The following is a 14824-nucleotide window of genomic DNA, read 5'->3' on the forward strand; positions in this document are numbered from 1 at the left end:
TGAATATTTCCATGATATCAAGAACAGGAGAGAAAAAACAAGCCCAGCAGATGCCAATGAATCCTCAATTGGATATTAGGAAAAAGTTCTTTACTGAAAGGTTGTTGAAGCACTGGAACAGCCTGTCCAGGGAATGGTGGAATAACTGTCCCTGGAAGTGCTCAAAAAGCGTGTGGATGTGGTTCTTTGGGCCATGGTTTAGTGGTGGCCCTGGAAGTGTAAGGTTAGTGGTTGGACTAAATTATCTTAGAGGTCTTTTCCAGTCTTACTGATTCCATTATTCTCTTTTAAATCACATCTTCCCTTCTCTGTACACAGGCTTGGCTGGACTCTGTCTCTTGATCTGCCTTCTCCATGTCTGCTCCAGCAGGCGTGCAGGAGATACACCTGTCCCCACTTTGTGTCCTTCTAAGAAGAAGAAAATGGTCTAAACCCAAGAAAATCATGGGGAAAGCTGACAAGAAGCTTTCATTAAGTTCCTCCAGCTCCACAGGATGAACAGTGGTGTCCTTGGCAGAAAAGAGCCAAAAATGCAGTGGAGGCAGCAAACAAATCAACAGCTCCTAAGACCTGTCCTCATTAGCAGCAGAGACCTCCTGCTCTGAGGGAGATCCTCTGCCTGTCCTTAGCTCTGGGATCATGCTGAGAGTGTCTCCTTAGGTCTCCAGAGCTGGCAGACAAACCCAGCCCACCTGAGGGAGCAGCAAAGTGTCCCCTCTCCATCTGTGTCACTGCTGCACAACCAGCACAGCAGCGTGGAACCCAAGGTGGCCTGACAGGAGTTTCCTCTGTCAGCAAAATCCCAAGGAAAGGAAAAAAAATAATTAAAAGAAATATTAAGAAAAAAAGCTGCAGGGGGAGCAAGCACAGCAACAAGCTGCATAATCAGCTGCAGTGGAAAGCAGGGAGGGTGTCTGCTTATTCCCCTGATTTACCCACTGCATCTCAGAGTTTTCCACTTTGCAGCTACCATCCCAGTGCTCAGCAAGTAAATAAATACTCCCAGAAATTATCTGCAAGAATGAGTCGCTGCTGCCAAATGTTCTTTTTGTCTGTGGGCTCTTCTCAGTAACCCCAGCAAAGCTGAAATTGTCTTTATTAAGATAATTGCTATGCTGTAGACAATTTAATCTGTTGTCTGTAACATGAAGAATGACTGAAGGAGCTGAATCTGCCCCGTGCCACGTCCCTGTGCCAGGGTGGGAGCCCGAGGCTCTCACTAAATGCCAAGAGTGAGCCCTCCCTGCTGCTGGGCTGCCCAAAAAGGGCTGAGGACATCCCTTCAGAGGCTGCTTTCAACACTCCCCTGCTGCTCCCTTTCCACAGCCCTCCAGCCATGAAGGAAATATGAAGTGTGAAGTATCACAAACCAAAGAAAATCTCATTTTAAAGGCAAGGCATTCAGGGAAAGAAACAAAAATAAAAATTGAGGGCCACAGCTAGGAAGAGGGCTTTGAAGGCCTGGCAGGGTGCTGGTTAATGCAGAGTGTTTCTGCCTCTCCATCAGATCAGGCAGGGACAGAGCAGCCAGAAGGTCAGGGCTGAGCTGAGGAGGAGCAGCCAGAGCACTTCAGACATGAAACAAGGCTTGGCAAAACTTTGGGAAATGGAGATTTTTGTCAGACTTTGCAAACTATTTTTGTCACTGCCGTTGCCGGGCATTTGGAGACAAAATAATAGAGGCTGGGGGGGAAGAGGGACGGCTGTAATTTATCCCAGGGACCTCTGTCCTCTCCGAGGCTTGGAGGAATGGATGACCTGCAGATACTGCTTGTTGGCTTGTACACTGTGTAACATACCATCCACTGCTTCCCATTTCCTCTCTGCCTTTTGTTTGTTTTCTTTAGACAGGCTCCCTAGGCTATGTTTTTGCTCTTTTTCCCCTGTTTCAAAGATTTTCACTCTGTTGGATCTTTTCTCTCTGCTCTGAAGAGCTGTGTTACACTGAGACTGAGCCAAATGTGGACAAACCAACTGCAGTGTCTGAATCAAGCTGGAAATCCTCCCATCTAGATGCTGCCTTCAGGTTTCTACTCCTTAGACCTGGTGCCAGGCACTGGCTTATTCTGCATCCATGGAGAGCAGTTTATATCATCATTCCCAAACCCACAGCAGCCACAACAAGGCAGGGTGGTTCCAGTCCTATGAAGATTTGCTGTTTGCCAAAGGAGGTGGGCACCAAGTGGATGTGCTCAGCAAGAGCCTGGTGCCCTCTCCAGCTGCTTCAGCTGAAGCTGCACAAGGGCTGTGGGTGGTGGCATTGCTCAAAAAGTCTCCATGTTTCACACATCATGGAATCACAGAAGGGTTTGGGTTGGAAGAGGCTTCAAACATAATCCAATTCCAGCACCCTGCCATGGGCAGGGACATCTTCCTCTATCCCAGGTTGCTCCAAGCCCCATCCAACCTGGCCTGGAACACTGCCAGGGCCTCACCACCCTCACAGGAAAGAATTTCTTCCCCAGATCCCATCTAACCCTGCCCTCTGTCAGTTTGAAGCCATTGCCCCTTGTCCTGTCACCCCCTGCCTTTGTCCAAAGTTCCTCTCCAGCTCTCTTGTAGTCCCCCCACTTGCAGATCAACAAGTTTTATTCTTCTAGGACCAAATGGGAATGATTTCACCTGGTGGCATTTCTCTTTCATTTTTATGTTTGAGGGCACTGATTAGGAGCAGCAGTGCTGAACAGGGAGGCCCTAAGGTCCTGCAGACCTTGGGTTAAAAATAAGGCAAACCAAGGGCCGCAATGTGCATTGGCTGCTTCCAGACCATCTCCTCTGCTGTGTCATCACTCCCCACAGGAACTGCTCATCATTAAACAGAAATTAATATCTAGTCCTTTTTAGATTTGCTTGTTTGGGGGGGGGGGGGATTTTTTTTTCTTTTTTTTTTTTTTAATCCATTGCACAAGCTCAGTCTGGAGAACATTTTCTGTGTGTCACCAATCTATTTTCTCAGAGGCCTGAGAATAATGGACCCTGGTGTCTGCTGTGCCATCTGTTTGGGGTGGTGGGACAGCCACACTCTCCTCCTCTCACCTGGCACTTGTGTGGTGGCTCCAAAACCAGAGCCAGATGAGGCAGGGGGATGAGGGCAGAAGGTGACCCACAGGATCCTCTTGCTTTTTTGGGAAGCCACAGCAGCCACCTTGGTGTTGGCCAAGGCTCCCTGACTTGCACCAGATGTTGGTATACAAGGCTCAGATGGCTGACACAGATGATCCATCAGGGAGCTAATAAAATAATCGATGCTGGGGATAACTCCCTCCAGCAATTGTTAACTGGGGTCCTGCAGGTAACAGCTGCCACTGACAAGTAATAATTGCCTGGCCAAGAGAAAATTGCTGCAGTGCAGATCACTGTCAGAGGTGTCTGCTGCACGTGATGGATATCTCCAGCTCATCTGTCCCCATCTCCTGCTTCCCCAACAGGGACGGAATCCACCCTGCTAGAAACCCCTGCCTGCCCCCCAGTTACATCCACAGCAACCAGGTAATTTTAGAGATTGGTCCCCAGCCACTGCCTACCCTGAGCTTTGCAAACAAAAGCAATGATCTCTGCTCCTTGTTTTATTACAGGTCTGCTGAGCCCAGAGACCTCAAAATGCTGCCTTGCAAATATTAATTCATGATGCCTCACATTTGCCTTTGGTGTCAAGGAAGTGTTCACAACCATTCTCAGCTAATCATAACATCAGAGGCTGTTCCTCACTATTGTTCTCATAAAAAAGTGCTCAGGAAAAAAGTTGGCTCAGTCATGTGCTCCATTCATTGCTGATGTTGTCTTTAATTTATTTTTAAAAAGCCTAACCATTTACTCATATTTTTGTGCCTGCTATAAATCAGCTCTGTTTGAAAACTAGACAAAAAACCATCACGTTGGTTTAGCCTCTGGGTTTTTCTGTTGTTTATCCAGAGGTCTAGATAAACCATCGACTGCAGTGAAGGTTAAACACAACAAACCAGAGCAAAGTCATTTACCTGTTTGAATTAATTTACCCATGAAATCTGTTTGTGGCTCCCACAGCTGCAGGGCACTGCTGCACAGTAACCTTCAGTCTGCACGCTGCACCTGCCCCCATATCAAACACCTTGGGCAACCCCAACCCCAAAAATTTAACCCAGATCCTGAGGGCAAAGGGGAAATTTCACCTTCAGCTGGAGCATCTGGAATGCATCACACTGCCAGCGGTCCCCTTGCACTCTTAGCCCAAAGAGCTGCATATGATCATGTACTTGGGGCTCTGTTCAACAAAAGCACCTCAGCCTGAGCCTAATTTGTATTTAACCTGGTGCCAAGTGCTGTGCCAAGGAGGGGTGGGTGCCCTGCTGATAGAAACCACGTGTGTGCACGCTGACAGAGGAGCCTGGGACCTGCCTTTCCTAACCCCTTGTCATTCATGTGTTTCCCTCTCTGCAAATTCCCCAGGGACAAACCCAGCACCCAAAACACACATGTCCTCCACAGTGACTTATTTATGGTGCTGAGGCTCTAAATTGGTACTTGTTAAACGTCCTTTGTGAGGGAGTTGGGTCGGGGCTGTCAATATTATAACACAGCCTAATCAATTATCAGTTCTCCCCTTCACACCACCACTCCTGTCTAACAGCTCTGGCTTTTTGCACTGAATACTAATGCCAGGGGCTCATCAGTATGCTGGAGGCTGCCTGTGCATCTCAGCCACACACACTGAGAGCATGAAATCCATAGAGGGCACAGAGAAAATTCTCACACAGCCCCATAAAACCACCAGGGCACTTCATGGCCTCTTACCTATCACTGGCAGAAGGAGCTGGCCCCACATGTCCCCTGAATTTGGCCCTGCCACACTCACTGCCACAAACATGAAGTTACCTTTGTGATATGCCTGTGACACACCCAGGGAAAAAAAATTATTTTATAGTCTGGCTGTACCTTTCTCATTTTTTATGCAAACCTTTCATTTACACGCAGCTTCTCCCGCTGTCACACTGAAAGCATGACCTTGAACAAAAATGCTTTGCTCTTCTTAAGGGACCCAGCAAGCTCCTGAAAGCACAGAGAGCCCTGCAGGGGACTGCAGGATCAGCAGCCCTTGGGGTGTGGGATGGGATACAAAGCAAGGCAAACCACCTGCTCTGAACCACTGGGGTCCACCACTCGCTTCTCCAAGAGTGGCATTTGTCTGAATTTTGTATTTTGATTGCTGTATTTCCATTTCTTATGATATCTCCCTGGCCAGACAAAAGGGCCAAACTGTGTTTGGGGCAAGTGGCAGCTCCACCCAGGAGCAGTGGGGTTGAGGGGGGGGTCCTTCCCTCCACAGCATTTCTGGGTTTGCTCTGTAGCATCCAGCAGTGACAGAGCACCACTGGTGCAGGCAGCAAACTGATGTGTGGCACATCCTGCAGGAAGGGCTGGTCCTGACCACATGGAGAGACCACCAAACCCCAACCCAGCCTTAAGCAGTCAGTAGAACCTGGCCTGGGGTGGAGAGGTAGCCTCAGGTCTGTAAGGAAGGACAACTGCAAATCACATCCTATTTCTCCTTAGGCAGATGCACCCGCCTAGACCCATCCACTCCCCTAATTCAAGTGTTTAAATGAGTCAGGCCTCTCATAAAAATTCTCCTAAAGAAATAACAAGAGAGAAGAGCAAATCCCCATGGTCAGGAGCAGTGGGGTTGAGGGGGGGGTCCTTCCCTCCACAGCATTTCTGGGTTTGCTCTGTAGCATCCAGCAGTGACAGAGCACCCTGGTGCAAACAGCAAACTGATGTCTGGCACATCCTGCAGGAGGGGCTGGTCCTGACCACATGGAGAGCCCATCAAACCCCAGCCCAGCTTTAAGCAGTCAGTAGAACCTGGCCTGGGGTGGAGAGGTAGCCTCAGGTCTGTAAGGAAGGACAACTGCAAATCACATCCTATTTCTCCTTAGGCAGATGCACCAAACCCTATCCCTGATTCAAGAGTTTGCATGAGTCAGGCCTCTCCTAAAAATTATCCTAAAGAAATAACAAGAGAGAAGAGCAAATCCCCATGGTCCCAGACGCTGAGTAACCACAGAGGAACAGATGGTCTCTGCCCCAAAGCACTTGTGGTATGGCTGGGTGAGAGAGAAAAGCTGCAATGGAAACAAAGAGGGGGAAGATGTACCTAAAATCACCCAGCAAGGTAGTGGTGGTACCAAGAATGGAGCTCCCAACCCTGGGCTCAGCACCCTGCTGACCTGCACATGTCACCTCTCATTTCAGGGACATTCAGAAGAGAAACCAAATGTAACACAGGACTTAAGCACATGAGACTAGTTAGCCATCTCTTTATTACATCTCTCTGCACCAAGTGTCTGCTCCAGTGTCAGGGCTTGCTCTTTTCATCCATTTATACAATATCCCCACTGTTATCCCCTCTGACTCCAGAGTCCCATGACCCAACCATGAAAAAATGGTTCTGATTCATTTACATTAAAGATGTGGATATTTTAAGGGGCATAGAAGAGCTTCTCTCCTGATTGTTAAATGTCCACAGTGAAGCACACAGAGCATAAGCCACTGGGTCATGAAATGCAGCATTTTTTTCATTCTTATCTTCTTTCCCCAGCTTGCCAGAACACTGCAAGACATCATATTGATATATAAGCAGCAAAATCTCCCTCCCGGAATGGAAAAATAAATGGCCTTTAAGCACCATTGGCCTTTGCCAGCAAAACACACAGCTACAACTGCAGGAAACACAACACAGGTTATTGCAAATATTAAATACAGGCAACCAAAGGATGAAGAGGAAATGCATGAGCATGGTTTTGATAATTTGCAACAAGATGTGTGGTGCCATAGGGAAATGAACAGAGCTGGCCTGTGGATGTACAGAGCTGAGTTTTCCAGGCAAGTGGAATTGAAATCAAATAGGATGCAGGAAACAGGTTGTTCTGCAAGCAGAGTCAATTAGCCCTCTGATGGAGCATTGCCTTCCCTTTGAACCCACTCCTGGGGGAGCTGGCACACAGTGGATGTATCCCATGTGCAGGCCACTCCCGAGGGCTGGAAATGCCTATTTACAAGTGAGGCAGATCAGAGGGAGAAAATGACAGCCTCAGCCTCCCACTGCCATCCCTGCCAGCTCTCCTCTGCCTCCCCCACACTGTGCAGAGCCTCAGGCCCCACGTTTCTCTCACTACACCTGACTCCACTGCCACAAGTGCTCCCAGGGCCAAGGGACCACCCCCCTCCAACCCACACACACATCCCACAGACCTTGGAAAAACAGGCTTGAAGGTCAGTGTCAGGCACTAAAAGCCCTGCAGGAGGGGTGTCCTGCTGCCAGCAGAACCACTGGCTGTGGGAAGTACAGGAAATCCCAGCACTGGAGGGACCTGTCCCAGGCTGGGACATAAGGGGGCTTTGGGGACCCATTATTGAGACCTATGGTGTAACATTCCAGCATGGAGAGATCAGCCATGTGCTCTGCCAGCCATCACACAGCACAGCCTGTCTCTATAAATTAGTCTCTGTTTCCTCCTTTTCTAAGGGAAGAGGAGGAGGAGGTGAGTCTGAAGCCCATTGCCACATCTTAGAGGAGAAATCCTTTATTATTAATAATTACCAATACATCCTGCTGCCTGCTCTGTAAGAAACACACTCATTTGAACACAGAAATCAATCCTTTCCTATGGAAAGGAAACAAATGTAATCACTAAACAGTGCTAGTCCTTCTTGGCTTTTGTAACTGGGACCGTGAACAACTTGTTATTCTTTGTGGATTTCTGGTGCTGACCAGAAGTTGAACTTGTTGCAAGTGCAGTTTCTGGAGGAAGCTGGGAGTGTCCCATCTGAAAGCTATAAAGAACTGCATGAAAAACAACAGAAAACACTCCTATGTCTGCAACAGATTTATTTGTTGGATTAAGGAACTCTTCCCTAAAGTTGCATTTTAGGTCCCAAACTCAGGAAAGCATCCCAAATCGGGATATCACTTAAACCAATTATTAATTTTAAAGCAGACATGCCGAGCACACAATCTGTTGGCCAGCTTCAACCTGCACGACACATTCACAATACATCATATTCTCCAGAACTTTATTCTCCTCCATAAATCATCATTCTTGCATCCCTGACCAGCAGCCTGGTACACCCAGAGCAGCAGGGTCTGTCTGGCAGTGTGAGCAACCAGCAGTGATGCTGAAGGAGAAATATCATGGATCCTTTCCTTCAGATGGAAGTCAGAAGTCAACCCTCTCATCCCACACAGTGAATCTGGGCCAGGGTTCCCAATTTCCTGCATTGTACCCCCACAGTTCCTCTGAATTTCAAAGTGGAATCTCACTCCTACCAACCTCTCCAGGCTCTCCAGAGTGCCCTGTTCACTTTGAACACCCAAGTCCATGCACTGTGCTCCCAGGGGAATTTGGCTGCAAGTTCTCTGCATAGCTCAAATGTCTTTCCTGAATGAAAACCCAGAAAAAAAAAAAAAAAGAAAAAAAGAATTTAGAAGAATCTAACCAGCCATCTAAGCAGAGAAAGGAGGAATGCAGAGAATGAACCCACCAATATCAAAGCCCAGGAAGCTGCCTTTTAGCCACCAGACAATCTCACTGATAGACTAGATTTTTCTCACCCCAGCTGGGAGTAATGTTTTCTTTCTTTTTTTTTTTTTTTTTTTCCATTTGCTGAATGTGTTCATTCTCCAGAGGGCTTTAAAAAAAAAAAAAAAGACAACAGACATTCATGGCTCCCAGCTGTCAAAAGCCACAAAATGCCTGAGGCTGTCTGTCTTCTTGCAAATGCTGAAGTCATTTTCCTGTAGTGTATGTGCTCATTAATCAAGTTTCAGTCTATATCATTGTCCATAAGCCAAGAGAGAAGCTTTGGGGTCAGCAAAGTAACAGGGCAGCACCAAACCCACCCTGGCATTGTCAGATGCAAAGGTTTCAGCTGGGCTCTTCTTCCACTGAAGCCAGTAGGTTTTTATTTTGATCTGGCTCAATTCAGAGTCAGGAATAGAAGTAATATCCACAGATTGGGCAAGTGTTTGTTTGAACACCCTTGCCAAAAAGAAGCAAAGCCCCAGACCCATCAAAATGAAATAGCTGTGGTAGGTTGACTTAACTCCATCCCCTCCAGACCTAACACAGCAGTGTTTAATTTTCACTGAACCTCTGGACAAGGGCCTGGCTGGTGGCTGGTGGTGTCCCTCGAGCTCCTCTTGCTGAAGCACTGAGAACAATCAGGGTCCTGGATTGTGGACATGTGGGGGCTGCCAAGAGGGAGAGCAGCACATTCACCATTTGCTGCTGGAAAAACATATCCATGCCTGGGGTTCTCACTTCAAAAAGAAAGTTGAAAAGCTCTAAATGGTTCAGAGAAAAGCTCTAATAAAGGGGGAAAGCTGGTTTTGAGTGAGAGGTTAGAAAGTCAATCTGCTCTGCTAATGCAAGGGAGAGTTCAAAGATGCCGACGCTGAGGCCCATAAATATTGCAAGAAGAGCCAGTTTCCAGTATCAGAGCCTCTCCCGACCAGCAGGGACAGAATGATGTCACAAGGCTGCAGGACTGGGCTGGAAAAGGTTCCAACTGTAAATCTGGAGCGGCAGAAATGGAAGCGTGGCAATCACAAAGGGGTCTCAGCAGTGTTCTTTGCAGGAAGCTCAGCCAGGGGCAGGGGCAGCACAGCTCAGGCACTCACTGTGCCCACAAAACCCTCTCATTTTGCTCATGGCCATGGGCACTGAACAAGTCAGAGCTGAGGCCAGCAAAGAGCAAGCAGTGACGTGAGCCAGCGCTCACTGCCAGCTCAGCAGCATCGCCCGCAGGCCCAACCCAACCACTGTGTGCTGGAGAAATTGGGTGTAATTGGCCCTTCTTGACATTCTTACCTGCAGAGAACCACAAAAGAACCTCCCACATCTCTGTCAGCAGCAGGGGACCTGGCCCTGACACGGGAGCCCAGCAGGTAGCTCACGAGGCTCCTCTCAGCTGAGGATTACCTTCAGCCTGGTAATGAGATATTTCATGGGCAGCCCTTCTCTCCTTTAAGGCAGGTGGGGGGGTCAAGGCAGGCTGGCTTCACAGGGGAGCATTTTTTCCCTTGTCAGTAATTCAATTCATGGCTGTGAAAATGTCCATCAGGAGTCTGGTGTTGGCCAAGTGATCTGAGGGTCACTGAGGAAAGAAAAGCAGCAGCAGAGGGAAGAAGCAAGAAATGTGAGCAGTGTCCTGCATGCACTCCTGGGAGAAAAAGAGGACCTCTCTTCATCTTGTGTCATTCACAAAAAAAAGCTTTTACATAGACAGTTTGTATCTTGTCTCACCATTCAGGTCATCTTTTCACTGCTGATAATTTTAATTTCAACAGGCACTTAATGTGCTAATCAAAACTGATGGTTCTCAGCAGGATGGAAAATCCCAAGCATGGGCATGATTATTTGGCTTTTAAAGAAAAACACTGGAGTGTCAAGAGAAAAAAACAAACAACACATCTTTTCTAGGGGTTATTTTTTGTTCTTTTTTTGTTTATTTTTTTATCCACACTGTTCAGTTTTATATCCAGGCACAGGTTACCTCATCTGCTGCTGCTCATGGTAGCAAGAGGGACACAGCACAGGGCAAATGGTAATGAGAGCTCACTGTTTCTTATGCCATTAACCACAACTCTTTCTCCAAAGGTGACAACAAAGCCAAAATCTGTCATCTCCTACCCTGCTCACAGGGATTGAGCACCTATTCCCTTCAGGAGCAGGATTTAAAGCAGGTGGGGGTGCAGGTGTGACACAGTTCAGGACAATGTAGGCACTTCAGGCACAAGTTCACTTTCCTGCATTCCCATTTCAGCCCTGGGCGTGGGGACCCATCTGATGAGGAGCCTTCATGGGATCCAGGCTCCCTCCCTGCCCTGCTGTGGGCTCCTGGGGGTGGGATCACAACTAAGGAGAAAAGAAATGTCTATTCACCTTCGCCTGACTCAGGCTTGTAAAATACAGCCTCTTGGAGAGACCAGCACCCCAATAAATCCTGAACTGCCTGGGTGACACATGGCTGTGTGATACAATCAGTCCCAGAGGGAGGAATTCCTGCCTGACACCATAAACTGATGGCTCACACAGGATGGGCAGGATGAGGAAACTCCCAAGGAATGGTCCAAGCCTTCCTCCAGCCCTTCCATGGGAAGAGACGCTCACTGAGCAGGCCAGGGTTTGACAGAGCAGGAGGCTGATGAGAAGGGTGGAACGACTCATCCAGAGCAAAGCAGCCTCTTCTCCATCTGGGAACAGACTTCAGGATTGATCCCAAATCTGTCCCTACAGCCAAGCCTTCACACACAGCACGTGGCATCCCTGCCTGACCATGGCAGGGCAGATAGTGGAAAGAAAAAGGGAGTGGTTTCAAACTAAAAGATGAAAGATTTAGATGTTTGGAATAAATACCTCACTGTGAGGGCAGCAGTTCAGACTGGACCCTGGAATGGGTTGCTCAGAGAAGCTATGGATGCCCCAACCCTGGAATTGTTCAAGGCTGGGTTGGATGGGGTGGAGAGCAAAATGGTCTAGAGGAAGGAACCTGTCCCTGCCTGTGGCAGGGGGGTTGGGACAAGGTGATCTTTAGGGGTCTTTTCAACCCAAACCCTTCCAGGATTCTGTGATTCCATGCTCGTGCTCAGCAGGATCATGGCAGGGCAGATAGTGATAAGACAAGAGGGAGTGGTTTCAAACCAAAAGATGAAAGATTTAGATGTTTGGAATAAATACCTCACTGTGAGGGCAGTGGTTCAGACTGAACCCTGGAATGGGTTGCTCAGAGAATCATGGATGCCCCAATCCTGGAATTGTTCAAGGCTGGGTTGGATGGGGGGGAGAGCAAAATGGTCTAGAGGAAGGACCCTGCCCCTGCCTGTGGCAGGGAGTTTGGAACAAGGGGATCTTTAGGGTTCTTTTCAACCCAAACCATTCCAGGATTCTGTGATTCCATGCTCGTGTTCAGCCCCAGGGCTGCTGTAAGGGTCAATCCCTCCTTGTGAGGGTCCAGCAGCCCCTCTGAGACCGTTCTCATGGAGATGGGGAGAGAAAAGCAGCCACTTCTGCAGGATTTCCTGCTCTCTGTGTACCTGCCAATAGCCAGTGAGCTGGGAGCCCATTGCTCAAGGGCATCCCTGGTGGGAGTTGGTTTTCAGAGGCTCAGCTGGCAACCTTGTGGGGAAATACTCCAGCTGCTCCTCAGCCTGCGTCCTCTTGTGTTTTGTCTTCCAGAGAAATCCAATTAACCTGCTTCCTTTTGCATTTAGCCTTTCTAACGTCAAAGAGCATCACCTGGAAGACCTTTAAAAGGCAAAAAAAAAGCCATGGCAACTGCCAAGATATTTCCAATAAATCCCAGCTGTGGCCTTCAGACTGCAAGTCCAGGAGACATTTCCCACGTCGTAATTTCTCTCTTTCAATATCCTGTGTTTCTGGGGAACTATTGACTAAGTGTTAAGCCTCCAGACTTAATTTTTGGTTTGATCCTTGAAAGAGTAAGAACCCTTCGTTCAGTTTATCTGGAAGTGCTGGTACAGAAACACTGATTGCTGTGATTAATTGTCACATCTGTGGGAGCATCCTGTTAAGGGAAAAATTAGACTCAGCCCTACATGGGTTATTTACAACCCAGCTGCTCCAGCCATTAAAATTGCCCTGAATAACTGCTTCCCCCACCACACTCTGAACAAGGAGATTAGTCCCTGAGATCACAAGCCCCCATGTTTTCCAGCTCAGCACATCTCATCACAAAATAAAGGCTTTGCTTCGATAAATAGCACTGATGAGGGCACTGCTGCTGGAATGCTTCCACTCTGGAAAGAGCCTGCTCTGAGCACTAAAGAAACCCATCAAAAATAACCTTGGATTTTGTATCTTTGTATCTGTGGAAACACAGTGAAGAGGGATGGTTTTTGTTTTGCAAGGCAAATAGAAGATCTGTGATATCCTGCAAGGATATTTCAAGGCTTCCCTCTCAGCCTGTTGCAAGCAAAGGCCTCTCTTGCCCAAGCTGTGTCTTTTTTATATAAATGCCTTCCTTTCCCTAGCACAGATCCATCCAGTGCTGAGCACATTCCTTGGCATCCTCACCCCTGGTTGCCCTCAGGCTGTTGCAACACTTCACTCTGGACGTGCTCCCCTCTGGACCAAAGGGTAACTTGGCACAGCAGGAGGCTGGGCTGACCCTGCTCTTGCTGAATCCACACTCCAGAGGGGTGTCTGGGACACTCACAAGGAGGCTGCTTGGGAGATGGATCACCTGTTGCTTGGGATGAACTCTCTTCTCTCTGCTCAGCCAGCTGGAGTTGCTGCTGAGGGGGCTGCAGGGAGAAGAGAGGCTGGAGAGCACAGAGCATCTGCTGGGACACATCCCTGGTGCATCCTCATGCCAAAGTGCCCCAAAAGTTTCCACAGGAATAACCAAGCTTGAGTTTTTCACTTTCCCTGCATCCTTCTTTTCTCCTTTCTGCTCTGGCTCCTGTCCCCACTTTGCTCTGCTGCTGGGAGGGCTCCCTGCTGCCTCCTTCTATCACATTTCACTGAACCATGGAATTGTAGAACAGTTTGATGGGAAGAGGGCATCAAGACCATCCAGTTCCAACCCCTCAACACTTTTCACATGACCAGGTTTCTCCAAGCCCTATCCAACCTGGCCTTGAACACTTTTGGGAACAAGGCATCCACAGCTCCTCTGGTTTCCTCTCTAACATGCAGCCCAAGCCCGTGCAGTGACTGAGCTGCTCTGCCCAGCAAGGCACCACACTGCCCCACACCAAAAACATCTCCTCAGAGCAGAGCAAACCCCCCTTGCATCTCTCCTTCCTCCCATCAAGGAGGGTCAGGACCCCTGCAACACGAGCAGAGAGTCCATCCTTCTGCCAACTCCAGCATTCACTGGATTTTGAATAAGGTCCTTCCAAACCTACACAGGGCAGTGATCAGCCCCTCACAAAACCTCCTTGCAAACTGCATCATATCAGAATTTCTCTCCCAAATACCTGCATGGCACCAAGCATGCTGATCCCAGCCTGAGCCAGGATTGCTGATCCCAGCTCAAGCCCTGGGATCTGGATCAGGTCAGGATTGCTGATCCCAGCCTGAGCCCTGGGACCTGGATCAGCCCAGGAGTGCTGATCCCAGCCTGAGCCCTGGGCACCTCAGTGATGTTAACAACAGGCACAACCCATTAGTGCAGCCCAGTTATTGCAGGTGCCTCACACACGAGCTGAGCCTGCCTTTAATGATGTCTGTGTGCACAAGCTGTTCTCCCTGCAGCAGCCCCAGCAAACAGAGTAACCTGGGGCAGCACAACGAGCTCCTCTAAGGCAGGGTTAAGTAGGTGATGATAAACTCTCAGCACCATCATCAAAGCCCACGCAGGCAGCACCAGATGTGTTCTGCATCCTGCAGAAAAGGCTGGGGGCCAGCTCTCAGTGATGTGGGAGCCAAAGGGTTTTCCCAGAACTAGCCTGAGCCTGGCATGAGCCTTGGGAAGGGAGGTGCTCCTTGGGGCAGGAGTGTCCTCCAAGAGAGTGCATGGGACACCACCAGGAAAGGGGAATGGGACCAGCACTGTCCTCCTTTGGTGACAGAGGAACAGAGGCTCCCTGCTGCAAAAACACCTGAGCAAGTTCTGGTGGGGGGACATGTATTGATGGGACAAGGGAGAATGGCTTTAAACTGGCAAGGGGTGGGGTGAGATTAGATGTTAGGAAAGAATTCTTCCCTCTGAGGCTGCTGAGGCCCTGGCACACACTGCCCACAGCAGCTGTGGCTGCCCCATCCCTGGCAGTGCTCCAGGACAGCTTGGATGGGCCATGGAACAACCTGGGATGGTGGAAGGT

The sequence above is a fragment of the Geospiza fortis genome, unplaced genomic scaffold (assembly GCF_000277835.1).
Source record: "Geospiza fortis unplaced genomic scaffold, GeoFor_1.0 scaffold23, whole genome shotgun sequence".
NCBI classification, from domain to species: Eukaryota; Metazoa; Chordata; class Aves; order Passeriformes; family Thraupidae; genus Geospiza; species Geospiza fortis.